Genomic DNA, 12,042 nt, shown 5'->3' with positions numbered 1-12,042 from the left:
AAAATGTATCTGTGTAATAACCTCCCACAAAAGACGTAACTACTGGACATTGCCAAAACATATGTTCAAAAGAAGCCTTAGTTGCATTGCACACCAGCAATTAGCTGAATTAGACAATCCCTTAGTAAAGAGATGTTGCGGTGTCCAACAGACACAAAGCAAATGTTTTTTCTGAATAAGACGCAGCCTAAGATCCAGAGACACGACAGGTAGATGCCAAAGCCGCGATCCACTGATTAGGCATTTTGTGGCGGTGCCCACAGCAGTTTCTCGAACTCCCAAATGTGCCCATGGGTCCCAGAAGGTTGGGGGCCCCTGCCGTAATAGAATGTGACGCTAAGTAAACAAGAACACATTATTTGCTGCCACTAAAGATTTTTTTGGGGTGTTATTGAACAGAAAGGCTCCTGGGGAAAATGAGGACCCTTGAAGGTGCAACAAGGAACAGAGGCGTGAGGAGATCTGGTGGCCCAGCAGCGTGCCCTGGAAAAAGCTTCTTCAGCCACAGAGGAGTTACAGTTGGGAAAAGGTGCTCAGCAGCTGCCCGTTTCTGCAACCTGCAAGCAACCAAAAGGGGTTGTGAATCGTTACGCCTACAGACCATCTAGTGTGGCGTTGGCAGCAGTTCTTTAAGACAGATTTCCCAACCTGGCACCCTCCAGATGTGTTGGGCTACACATCTGGACAGGCAGGCTGCTTTAGGGTACTAAGCAAAGGTAGGCCCTCTACTTACTATGGCATAAAGAGGAGGGGGTGTCCTGCATGGATTTGATAGGCCAACATTCAAGGGGGCCACGGAGTGTCAGTGCACAGGGAGGCAGTTTGCTAAGGCCACTGGGGCGGGGGGGGGGACTTAAAGGTGAGCCAGGGTGAGTGTGCTTTACAGAAATGGGAAGGGTCATTTGTTCTGTAAGATTGGGGAGGACTTTTATTGCCTCAGAGGCGCACTACTGGATTTGGATGGGGGCACACTGGTGGCCCATTTGTATGTGTGAGCCCAACCCCCCCCAAGCTGGCACCCTACACAATGTGTCAGACTACAGCTCCCATCCTCCTGGTGATCCAGTACACTGGATACCTGCCCGCTTGGTAGACCTACGGTACCTGGGCCAGGTGTACTTGCAAAGATGCAATGGGTCGGACAGTTTTCCAGAACTGGGGCAACCAATCAATTTTCTGCAGCATAACTGAAGGTGCCAGTGCCGGGTCGTGGCGAGTGTTGTACTGGAACTGGGAAGATGTGGGTTGGAGTCCCCACTTGGCCATGGTGCTCCCTGGGTGACTCGGGGGCCAGTCACAGACTCTCAGTCTAACCCACCTCACAGGGTTGTTGTGAGGATAAACAGGAGAGGAGGACCCTGCCGTGGGCTCCTTGCGGGATATAATAACCACGACGATAATAGGATAGGTGGACTAGCGTCTTCTAGATTTTGTCTGACCACAACTGGCTATGCTGGTGGCTGGGGCTGACGGGGGTTGTAGTCCAACACATCTGCGGAAAGGGGAGCCTAACTGGGGAAGGCTGCCCCGGAGCAACCACCTGCTCGCCTGCGGCTGCCGGGGGCTGCGGTCCAAGCCCCCCGCCTTTGCAGCTTGGCAGCTGCGCGACTCGCGGGCTGCAGCGCGGCGGAGCGGGGCGGCTGCCGGCGCCGCTTGGCCAGGCTGGCGCGGATCTTGGCGGCGATCTTGCGCTCGTGCCCGGCGGGGCCGCGCCAGTTGGTGCGCTGCTCCCGCTCGCGCCGGCTGCGGCCCTTCCCGCCGGCGCCGGGGCCCCGGGGGCCGCCCCGCCACGCCCGCCCGCCCAGACGCCCCGGCCGCGAGCCGCGCGACGAGGAGGGCGAGGGCGCCTGCCGGCCGCCAGGGGGCGCCGCCGCGAAGGCCGCCGCCGCCGCCCTGGAGCGGCTCCGCCCCCGCCGCATGGCTCCGCCCCGGCTCGGCCGAGCTCTCCGCCGCGAGGGCCCGTCTCCCGCGCCCGCGTCGCCATTGGCTGCCGCAGGCACCGCCCCCGCCCCGGCTGCGTCACAGAGCCGGCACGCCGCCGCCTCCCCCCTCCCAGGGTTGGCATGGCAACGCGGCCCTGCAAATGGGCGGCCCGGGCCCAGCCTCGCTCAGGCCCCACAGACGGAAGCGTCGCAGTGCGAGTCTGCGCTGCTGCTCTCCCCCGTCCGGCGCCCCCAGTGTGCTGCATGTTTAACAATGATATGAAACATTAATTAAACAATATTAAACGTTTAATGATGTGCTGTGTTTTAATAATAATAATAATAATAATACATTTAATAACAGTAAACATTACGTAGTGAAGCAGTACGATTAACCATTTAACAATGTGCTGCATTTATAATAATACATTTAATAATAATAATACACTTAATAATAATAATAATACATTTAATAACAGTAAACATTACGTAGTGAAGCAGTACGATTAACCATTTAACAATGTGCTGCATTTATAATAATAATACATTTAATAATAATAATACATTTAATAACAGTAAACATTACGTAGTGAAGCAGTATGATTAACCATTTAACAATATGCTGCATTTATAATAATAATAAAAACATTTACTGATATTAAACATGGATTGAGCAATAATATTAAACATTTCGTACTAATAAATAATACATTAAATAAAATGTTTAAAAATAAACAATTATACGCTGTCGTAGCTGCTAAAAAGATACCAAAGCGACGTACAGCTTTGTGCAAGAGCACAACAAAAGCTTGAAACGATGAAATTACGTGTTTGAAAAGGCTAAACTGAGAAGATGTGTTTTGGCTGTGGAACGTGGGAGTCGTAGTACATTCTGTGCCAGCCTTCCCCGAGCTGGAGCCCTCCAGATGCTTTGGACTACAACTCCAGCATTCCTGACCATTGACTATGCTGGCTGGGGCTTATGGGAATTGAAGTCCAAAAGTCTGGAGGGCACCAGGTTGGGAGAGGCTGTTCTGTGCTGTAGTGATCTTTCAGTGATCAGAAGTTAGGCCCATTTTGAATTTGAAGGCTGTTTAATGGCAGAAAAAAATGCATAAACGTATTTCTAAACAAACAAATAAATAACTAAATAAATAAGCTTAGCTCCTCTAGGCAATAAAAAGAGGAAAACTGTTATTAACATTTGTTTATAAAGCCTATGCTAGTATTATATTACATGCCATTATATAAAAAGTTGCTTCTCTTCCCTCCCCACACTCACTGGCCTGTTAGATTTCTATATGCAAGGAGGTTTCGACACTCAGGGAAGTTTCCCGAGGTTTCCTATGCTGAAAACTGGAGCGCCTCACAAGGATGTTTTGGGGGCAACCCAAGCCAAAACTGTAGAGCCCTTTGCAGATTAAAATCTCCGTCTAAATAATTCATAGTAACACTCTGCAGGATTATCTTCCTGCAGCATTTTCATACGAATGAAAATTAAAAAGTGAAATGTCTCCAGAGTGCCATTATAGCAGCTGACCTCAAGCGTCTTGGCTCTTTGGGATAGCTGTGGCATTGTAACACTCCATCATATCATTAGCTAGATTGTGCAGGTCTTTGTTGTCTGACTTACGAGCTTCCAGGGCTAAGGGTGCACAGTATGTTTCTTTTAAAAGATGGGACATCTACAATTCACTTTTAAACAGGTTTACTCAGAAGTAAGGCCTACCAAGGTCAATGGGACATGCAGAGCAATCCTATGCAGGCCCCACTGTGTTCAATGGGGCTTACTTTCAGGAAACTGCGCATGGGATTGCAGCCACCTTAGAGCAGAACATGACAATGGGAAAGGATGATGATTTAATACAGTGTGTTGTTGTTGTTGTTCAGTCGTTCAGTCGTGTCCGACTCTTCGTGACCCCATGGACCATAGCACGCCAGGCCTTCCTGTCCTGCGCTCTCTCCCGGAGCGTGCTCAAGTTCATATTCATTGCATCCGTGATGCTATCTAGCCATCTCATCCTCTGCCGTCCCCTTCTCCTTTTGCCTTCAGTCTTTCCCAGCATCAGGGTCTTTTCCAGGGAGTTTTCTCTTCGCATTAGGTGGCCAAAATATTGGAGCTTCAGCTTCAGTATCTGTCCTTCCAATGAGCACTCAGGGTTGATTTCCTTGAGGATGGACTGATTTGACCTCCTTGCAGTCCAGGGGACTCGTAAGAGTCTTCTCCAGCACCACAGTTCGAAAGCATCAATTCTTCGGCGCTCAGCCTTCCTTATAGTCCAGCTCTCACAGCCATACATTACTACTGGGAAAACCATAGCTTTGATTAGACGGACCTTTGTCGGCAAGGTGATGTCTCTGCTTCTTACTATGCTGTCTAGGTTTGCCACAGCTTTCCTCCCAAGGAGCAAGCGTCTTTTAATTTCAGGGCTACAGTCACCGTCTGCGGTGATCTTGGAGCCCAAGAAAGTAAAATCTGTCACTGCTTCCATTTCTTCCCCTTCTATATGCCGGGAAGTGATGGGGCCAGATGCCATGAGCTTAGTTTTTTTAATGTTGAGTTTCAAACCAGCTTTTGCACTCTCCTCTTTCACCCTCAACAAGAGGCTCTTGAGATCCTCTTCGCTTTCTGCCATTAGGGTGGTATCGTCTGCATATCGGAGGTTGTTGATAATTCTCCCGGCAATCTTAATTCCGACCTCTGATTCATCCAACCCGGCATTTCTCATGATGTACTCTGCATATAAGTTAAATAAGCAGGGTGACAATATGCAGCCTTGTCGTACTCCTTTCCCAATTTTGAACCAATCGGTTGTTCCATGTCTGGTTCTTACTGTTGCTTCTTGACCCTCGTACAGGTTTCTCAGGAGACAGGTAAGGTGGTCTGGTACTCCCATCACTTTAAGAATTTGCCACAGTTTGTTGTGATCCACACAATCAAAGGCTTTAGCGTAGTCAATGAAGCAGAAATAGACGTTTTTCTGGAATTCTCTTGCTTTCTCCATGATGCAGCGAATGTTGGCGATTTGATCTCTAGTTCCTCTGCCTTTTCGAAACCCAGCTTGTACTTCCGGTAGTTCTCGGTTCGCATACTGCTGAAGCCTAGCTTGTAGGATTTTGAGCATCACCTTGCTGGCATGTGAAATGAGCGCAATTGTGCGGTAGTTTGAACACTCTTTGGCGTTGCCCTTCTTTGGAATTGGAATGTAAACTGACCTTTTCCAGTCTTGTGGCCACTGTTGAGTGTTCCAGATTTGCTGACATATTGAATGCAGCACTTTAACAGCATCATCTTTTAGGATTTTAAATAGCTCGGCTGGAATACTGTCATCTCCGCTAGCTTTGTTGTTACTAATGCTTCCTAAGGCCCACTTGACTTCACTCTCGAGGATGTCCGGCTCAAGTTCAGTGACCGCACTATCATGGCTATCAGGGACATTCAGATCTTTCCTGTATAGTTCTTCTGTGTATTCTTGCCACCTCTTCTTAATCTCATCTGCTTCTGTTAGGTCCCTGCCTTCTTTGTCCTTTATCATGCCCGTCTTTGCACAAAACGTTCCCTTGAGATCTCCGATTTTCTTGAAGAGATCTCTCGTCTTTCCCATTCTGTTGTTTTCCTCGATTTCTTTGCATTGTTCATCTAAGAAGGCCTTCTTGTCTCTCCTTGCTATTCTCTGGAACTCTGCGTTCAGTTGGGTATATCTTCCCCTTTCTCCCTTGCTTTTCGCTTCCCTTCTTTCCTCAGCTACTTGTAAAGCCTCATCAGACAGCCACTTTGCTTTCTTGCATTTCTTTTTCTTTGGGATGGATTTCGTTGCTGCCTCCTGAACAATGTTACGGACCTCCGTCCATAGTTCCTCAGGCACTCTGTCTATCAGGTCTAATCCCTGAAATCTATTCCTCACCTCCACTGTATATTCATCAGGGATATGATTTAGGTCATACCTGAACGGTTTAGTGGTTTTCCCGACGTTCTTCAATTTAAGCCGAAATTTTGCAAGAAGCAGCTCATAATCTGAGCCACAGTCAGCTCCAGGTCTTGTTTTTACTGACTGTATGGAGCTTCTCCATCTTTGGCTGCAAAGGACATAATCAATCTGATTTCGATATTGACCATCTGGTGACGTCCATGTGTAGAGTCGCCTCTTGTGCTGTTGGAAAAGAGTGTTTGCTATGATCAGCCTGTTCTCTTGGCAAAACTCTATTAGCTTTTGTCCTGCTTCATTTTGTACACCAAGGCCATGCCTGCCTGTTATCCCGGTGATTTCTTGACTTCCTACTTTAGCATTCCAATCCCCTATGATGAAGAGGACGTCTTTTTTTGGTGTGAGTTCTAGAAGGTGTTGTAGGTCTTCATAGAACCGATCAACCTCAGCTTCTTCGGCCTCAGTGGTTGGCGCATAGACTTGAATTATTGTGATGTTGAATGGTTTGCCTTGGATTCGTACTGAGATCATTCTATCATTTTTAAGATTGTACCCCAGAACTGCTTTTCCCACCCTTTTGTTGACTATGAGTGCTACTCCATTTCTTCTAAGGGATTCTTGCCCACAGTAGTAGATATGATGGTCACCTGAATTAAATTCGCCCATGCCTGTCCATTTGAGTTCGCTGATTCCCAAGATGTCGATGTTCAATCTTGCCATCTCATGTTTGACCACCTCCAGCTTACCTTGATTCATTGATCTGACATTCCAGGTTCCTAAACAATATTGTTCTTTACAGCATCGGATTTTCTTTTCACCACCAGACACATCCACAGCTGAGTGTCCTTTCGGGTTTGGCCCAGCCGCTTCACTCTTTCTGGCGCTACTTGGAAATACCCTCTGCTCTTCCCCAGTAGCATATTGGACACCTTCCGACCTGAGGGGCTCATCTTCCGGCGTCATATCTTTTAGCCTTGTGATACGTTCCATGGGGTTTTCTTGGCAAGAATACTGGAGTGGGTTGCCATTTCCTTCTCCAGTGGACCACATTTTGTCAGAACTCTCTGCCATGACCTGTCCGTCTTGGGTGGCCCTGCACGGCATAGCTTATGGCTTCACTGAGTTACGCAAGCCCCTTCGCCACAACAAGGCAGTGATCCATGAAGGGGAATACAGTGTACCGCTTACCATATTTAAGAACATCCCTGAATGAGATGAACTGACTAGTTCTTCCTGCTGGGGGAAAGGATCTGATCTGGACTACCACACTGGGGAAGGGGAGTGGACACCCACCCCTCCCAAAGCTGCTTTCCTAGGGTAATTTTCACTGGGAAAAAGGCAGTTTCCTATGTTCCTATTTAAGTAGCCCTTCATTAAGAATCATCAGGACTAGAAACCTATCTTAACTTTTCAGGGAGGATCACAGCTCTGCCGCAGAGCACCTGGTTTGCATGTTAAGAGGTCCCAGGTTCAGTCCCTGGCATCTCCAGGTAAGGCTGCAAAAGACCTCTGTCTGAAACCCAGTTCTCCAAACTGCTGGTAATCAGTAGACTAAACTGAGATAAAATGAAAAGTCTCAGTATCTTATCAGAACTGTTTTTTTAGCAGTTTTAAACTGCTTGAAAATGTTGTATGTTCAAGTTTGTATATTCAAGTTTGTATATTCTGTTAGTGTTACGTTGTATTATTGGGTTGTGACCTGCCCAGAGACCTTTGGCTATTGGGTGGTATGGAAATGAAATGAATGGAAAGAGATGGACCCAGGATCTGACTGTATATAAACTATCATCCTTTTTGTTTATTTAAATTAGCCTTCCTCATCCTCGTACCATCATGGGACTTGTAGTTCAATACCAGTGGAGGGAACCAGGTTGGGGAAGCCTAATTTAAATTAAATTAAATATCCCATTTTAACATTAGAACATAAGAAGAGGCATGTTGGATCAGAGCATCTAGCCCAGCTTTCTGTCCACACAGTGGCCAACTAGCTGCGCACGGGAAACCCACAAGCAGGACATAAGTGCAACAGCACCCTCCTGCCCATGTTCCCCAGCAACTGGTGTACAGAGGCATACTGCTTCTGATACTGGTGGTAGCATATAGCCATCCTGACTAGCAGCCATCAATAGCCTCTGTCCAATCCCCTTTTAAAGCCATCCAAATTAGTGGCCATTACTCCATCTTGTGATAGTGAATTCCTTATGTGCTGTGTGAAGAAGTACCTCCTTTTATTTGTCCTGGAAGCACTTCCTTTTAATTGTCTGTCTTTTGAGATTCACATTCTTCCAATTTGGCTTATAAGAAAAATTGAAATATATGAATGCTGCTATGTGTTAAATGTAATTTTTGCCTGTGTATTATTGTTCATATAATCATAGAATCACAGAATAGTAGGGTTGGAAGGGGCCTACAAGGCCATCGAGTCCAACCCCCTGCTAAGTGCAGGAGTCCAAGTCAGAGCATCCCTGACAGATGGCTGTCCAGCCTCGTCTTGGATGCCTCCAGCGCGGGAGCGCCCACCGCCTCCCTAGGGAATGGGTTCCATTGTCGTATTGTTCTTACAGTCAGGACGTTTTTCCTGATGTTCAGCTGGAATCTGGCTTCCTGTCACTTGAGCCCATTATTCCGTGTCCTGCACTCTGGGATGATCAGGAAGAGATCCTGGCCTTCCTGTCTGGGACAGCCTTTCCAGGACTTGAAGAGCGCTGTCATATCTCCCCTCAGTCTTCTCTTCTCCAGGCTAAACATGCCCAGTCCTTTCAGTCTCTCTTCATAGGGCTTTGTTTCCAGTCCCCTGATCATCTTTGTTGCCCTCCTCTGAACCCTCTCCAGTTTGTCTGCATCCTTCTTCAAGTGTGGTGCCCAGAACTGGACACAGTACTCCAGATGAGGCCTAACCAGTGCTGAGTAGAGGGGAACTACTACTTCCCGGGATTTGGAAGCTATGCTTCTATTAATGCAGCCCATAATAGCATTTGCCTTTTTTGCAGCCACATCCCATTGTTGGCTCATATTCAGCTTGTGATCAACAACAATTCCAAGATCCTTCTCGCTTGTAGTGTGGTTGAGCCACGTATCCCCCATCTTGTAACTGTGCACTTGGTTTCTTTTTCCTAGGTGCAGAACTTGGCATTTGTCCCTATTAAATGTCATTCTGTTGTTTTCTGCCCAGCGCTCCAGTCTATCCAGATCACTTTGAATTTTGTTTCTGTCTTTCAAAGTATTAGCTATCCCTCCCAATTTTGGTCATCTGCAAATTTGATCAGCATTCCCTGCACCTCCTCTTCCAAGTCAGTAATAAAAATGTTGAAGAGCACTAGGCCCAGGACTGAGCCCTGCGGTACCCCACTCGTTACCTCTCCCCAGTTTGAGAAGGTCCCATTGATAAGCACTCTTTGAGTCCGATTCTGTAGCCAACTGTGGTTCCACCGGATCATTGTTTCATCTAGCCCACTTTGAGCTAGTTTGCTCATCAGGATATCATGGGGCACTTTGTCGAAAGCTTTGCTGAAGTCGAGGTATATGATGTCTACAGCATTCCCACGGTCTACAAGGGAGGTTACTTGATCAAAAAATGAGATCAGATTTGTCTGGCAGGACTTGTTTTTGACAAATCCATGTTGGCTTCGAGTAATCATGGCATTGTTGTCAAGGTGCTTCCAGATGGATTGCTTTATGATCTGCTCCAGAATTTTCCCAGGGATTGATGTCAGACTGACTGGTCTGTAGTTCCCAGGTTCCTCCTTTTTGCCCTTTTTGCAGATAGGGACAACATTAGCCCTCCTCCAGTCATCCGGCACTTCACTTGTCCTCCATGATTGCTCAAAGAGAATAGACAGGAGTTCTGAGAGTTCTTCTGCCAGTTCCTTTATTCCTCTAGGATGCAGTTCATCTGGCCCTGGAGATTTGAACTCATTCAAAGTAATGAGGTGTTCCTTGACCATATGCCTATCGATCTCAAGCTGCAATCCTGCCCCTTCAGCATATATAAAGTATGTTGCTCCTACTTTATATTGTGCTGTGTATCTTAACCTTGCAATGGCACAATCCTATGCCTGTTTAGACAGGGAAAAGTCCTACAATTCCCAGCCTTCCTTAGCCAGCCATTCTGGCTGGGGGATGCTGGGAATTGTAGGGTTTTTTTTCCTGTCAAACCATGCATAGGATTGCAGCCTTAAAGTATTTTTTTATTCCACTCCTTAGCCAAAAAGGGCTCCCGGGGCGGCACAGATATAATCCATTAAACAAGACAGTCCCTGCCCGCAGGTTTACAATCTAAACAGACAGGGCATGCAAGGAAAAAGGGATGAGGGCAGAGGGGAAAAATTAAGTCTTTCAGCAGAGGTGATGGCCCTGCTTCCCCCTCTCATCTCCTTCAGTGCAGCCCGCCAGAATGGCTGCTAGTGGTGACAGTTGAGGGTGGAAGAGCCAGTACTGTCTTCTGCAAGGACCAGCAAGCTCCCAAGGCTTTTTCCACCCCTGTTCTTTGAAACCCTTTAACTGGAGATGCCAGGGATTGAACCTGGATCTTTCTGCATGCAAAACAGGTGCTTTTCCCCTGGGTTCTAGACCTTGCAGAGTAGACATCTGAGGCGGCCTCCTACTGATTCTGCCCCCTGGCCCATGTAGCGCAGCAGATAGCAGGAGCTCAGCAAGAGCTCAGCAGTAACTAGCTCCTTTAAGCAGAGATGTCAAGGATTAAATTCTTCTGTTTCGGAATGTGGACTTTTTGCATTCTTTATGACCTGCACTCCACATAGGGTTTTCAGCTTGGCACAGACCCCACAAGGGCAACAAGCAGGTTCACCAGAGAACTGGCGCCGGGGGCGGTGGGGGCGGGGGGAACGGACCGATGGACGACTTTGCTATATTTATATTTCACTCCCTAGTTCTCCCTCCCTCTCACTCTCTCCATCTACCCCCTGCCAATTTTGTTCTCAGAACAGCCCTTTGAGGTAGGTTAGACTGAGAAACAGTAACTGAGCCAAAGGCACCCAGTGACCTTCAGAGCTGATCAGAAATTTAAACCGTGGTCTTCCCATACCTCACCTGATGCTCCTACCCAGGAGTAGGCAATGTGGTGCCTCCAGATATTTTGGACTCCAATTCCAACCAGCCAGCATAGCCAATGGTCAGGGATTACGGGACTTGTAGTCCAAATATTCTGGAGGGATTGCCTAGCTCTTATCTAACGACTACAGTAAATTGTTTTCAAATTGTTTTAAAGTTATTTCCCCCCCAGTGCATTCTTACACATGTCTACTCAGAAGTAAGTCCACAATGAGGCTTACTGAGTGGGCATAGGACTACAGCCTAAGGGGGTAATCCTATGCATGTATAGACAGAAAAAGTCCCACAATCCTATGTTTATTTAGACAGAAAAAAGTCCTAAAATCCTATGCATGTTTAGACAGAAAAAGTCCTACCGTCCTATGCATGTTTAGACAGAAAAGGTCCTACAATTCCCAGCATTCCCAGATGTAGGACTTTTTTCTGTCTGAACATGCATAGGATTGAGTCCTTGTTTTTACACTGTTGCTCGCTTTTTTTTTTTAAGTCACCTTCGGGGTCCGATTTGGACGGAAAATCAGCTCATAAATTCGATAACAACAACTATAATAATATTCCACCACACTCTCTTTAACACCACATTCCTCTGGGATCTCTCCCGTCGCTAGCAGGATCCAAGCTTGGAGCCTGGCTTCTTGTTGTTCTCGAACTCTGCAGCAAGCTGCTTTGAAAATCTTTAGATAGCTAAATCCTCGATGCGTCTTCAAGGTAAAAAATAATAATGAGCCAGCCACGGCGGGATTCGAACCGGCAGCTCAGAGAGGAGGGGGCGGGGCGTCGAGGCGAGGGAAGACCAAGCCCCGCCCCCTCGACCTCTCCCGTTTCGGATCCCCGCGAAGTCTCGCGGCAACCCTTCCCTCTTCGGGCGCCGAGATGGGCGGGGCCGCCCGCTCGCGCCCGCGCTTTGATTGGTCGGCCGGTTCCGCGTCTGGCGCGGCGGAGAGCGCCACGTTCAGGGAGGAGAGAGAGAGAGAGAGAGAGAGAAAACAGCCGCGGGGGGGGGGGGAAGAGGGGGCGGGGCGCGCGGCAGTGGGCGTGGCCTCGCCCCGCGGCCGGCAGCCAATGGGCGAGGGGCGCGCGCCGCGCTGCGCGCGCAGGGGCGAGGAGTCTCCTGCCGGGTCCGC

The sequence above is a fragment of the Heloderma suspectum genome, chromosome 16, assembly GCF_057233095.1.
Source record: "Heloderma suspectum isolate Gila_16-S chromosome 16, 16-S_ref, whole genome shotgun sequence".
Classification (NCBI taxonomy): Eukaryota; Metazoa; Chordata; class Lepidosauria; order Squamata; family Helodermatidae; genus Heloderma; species Heloderma suspectum.
This window is presented reverse-complemented; position numbering follows the sequence as displayed.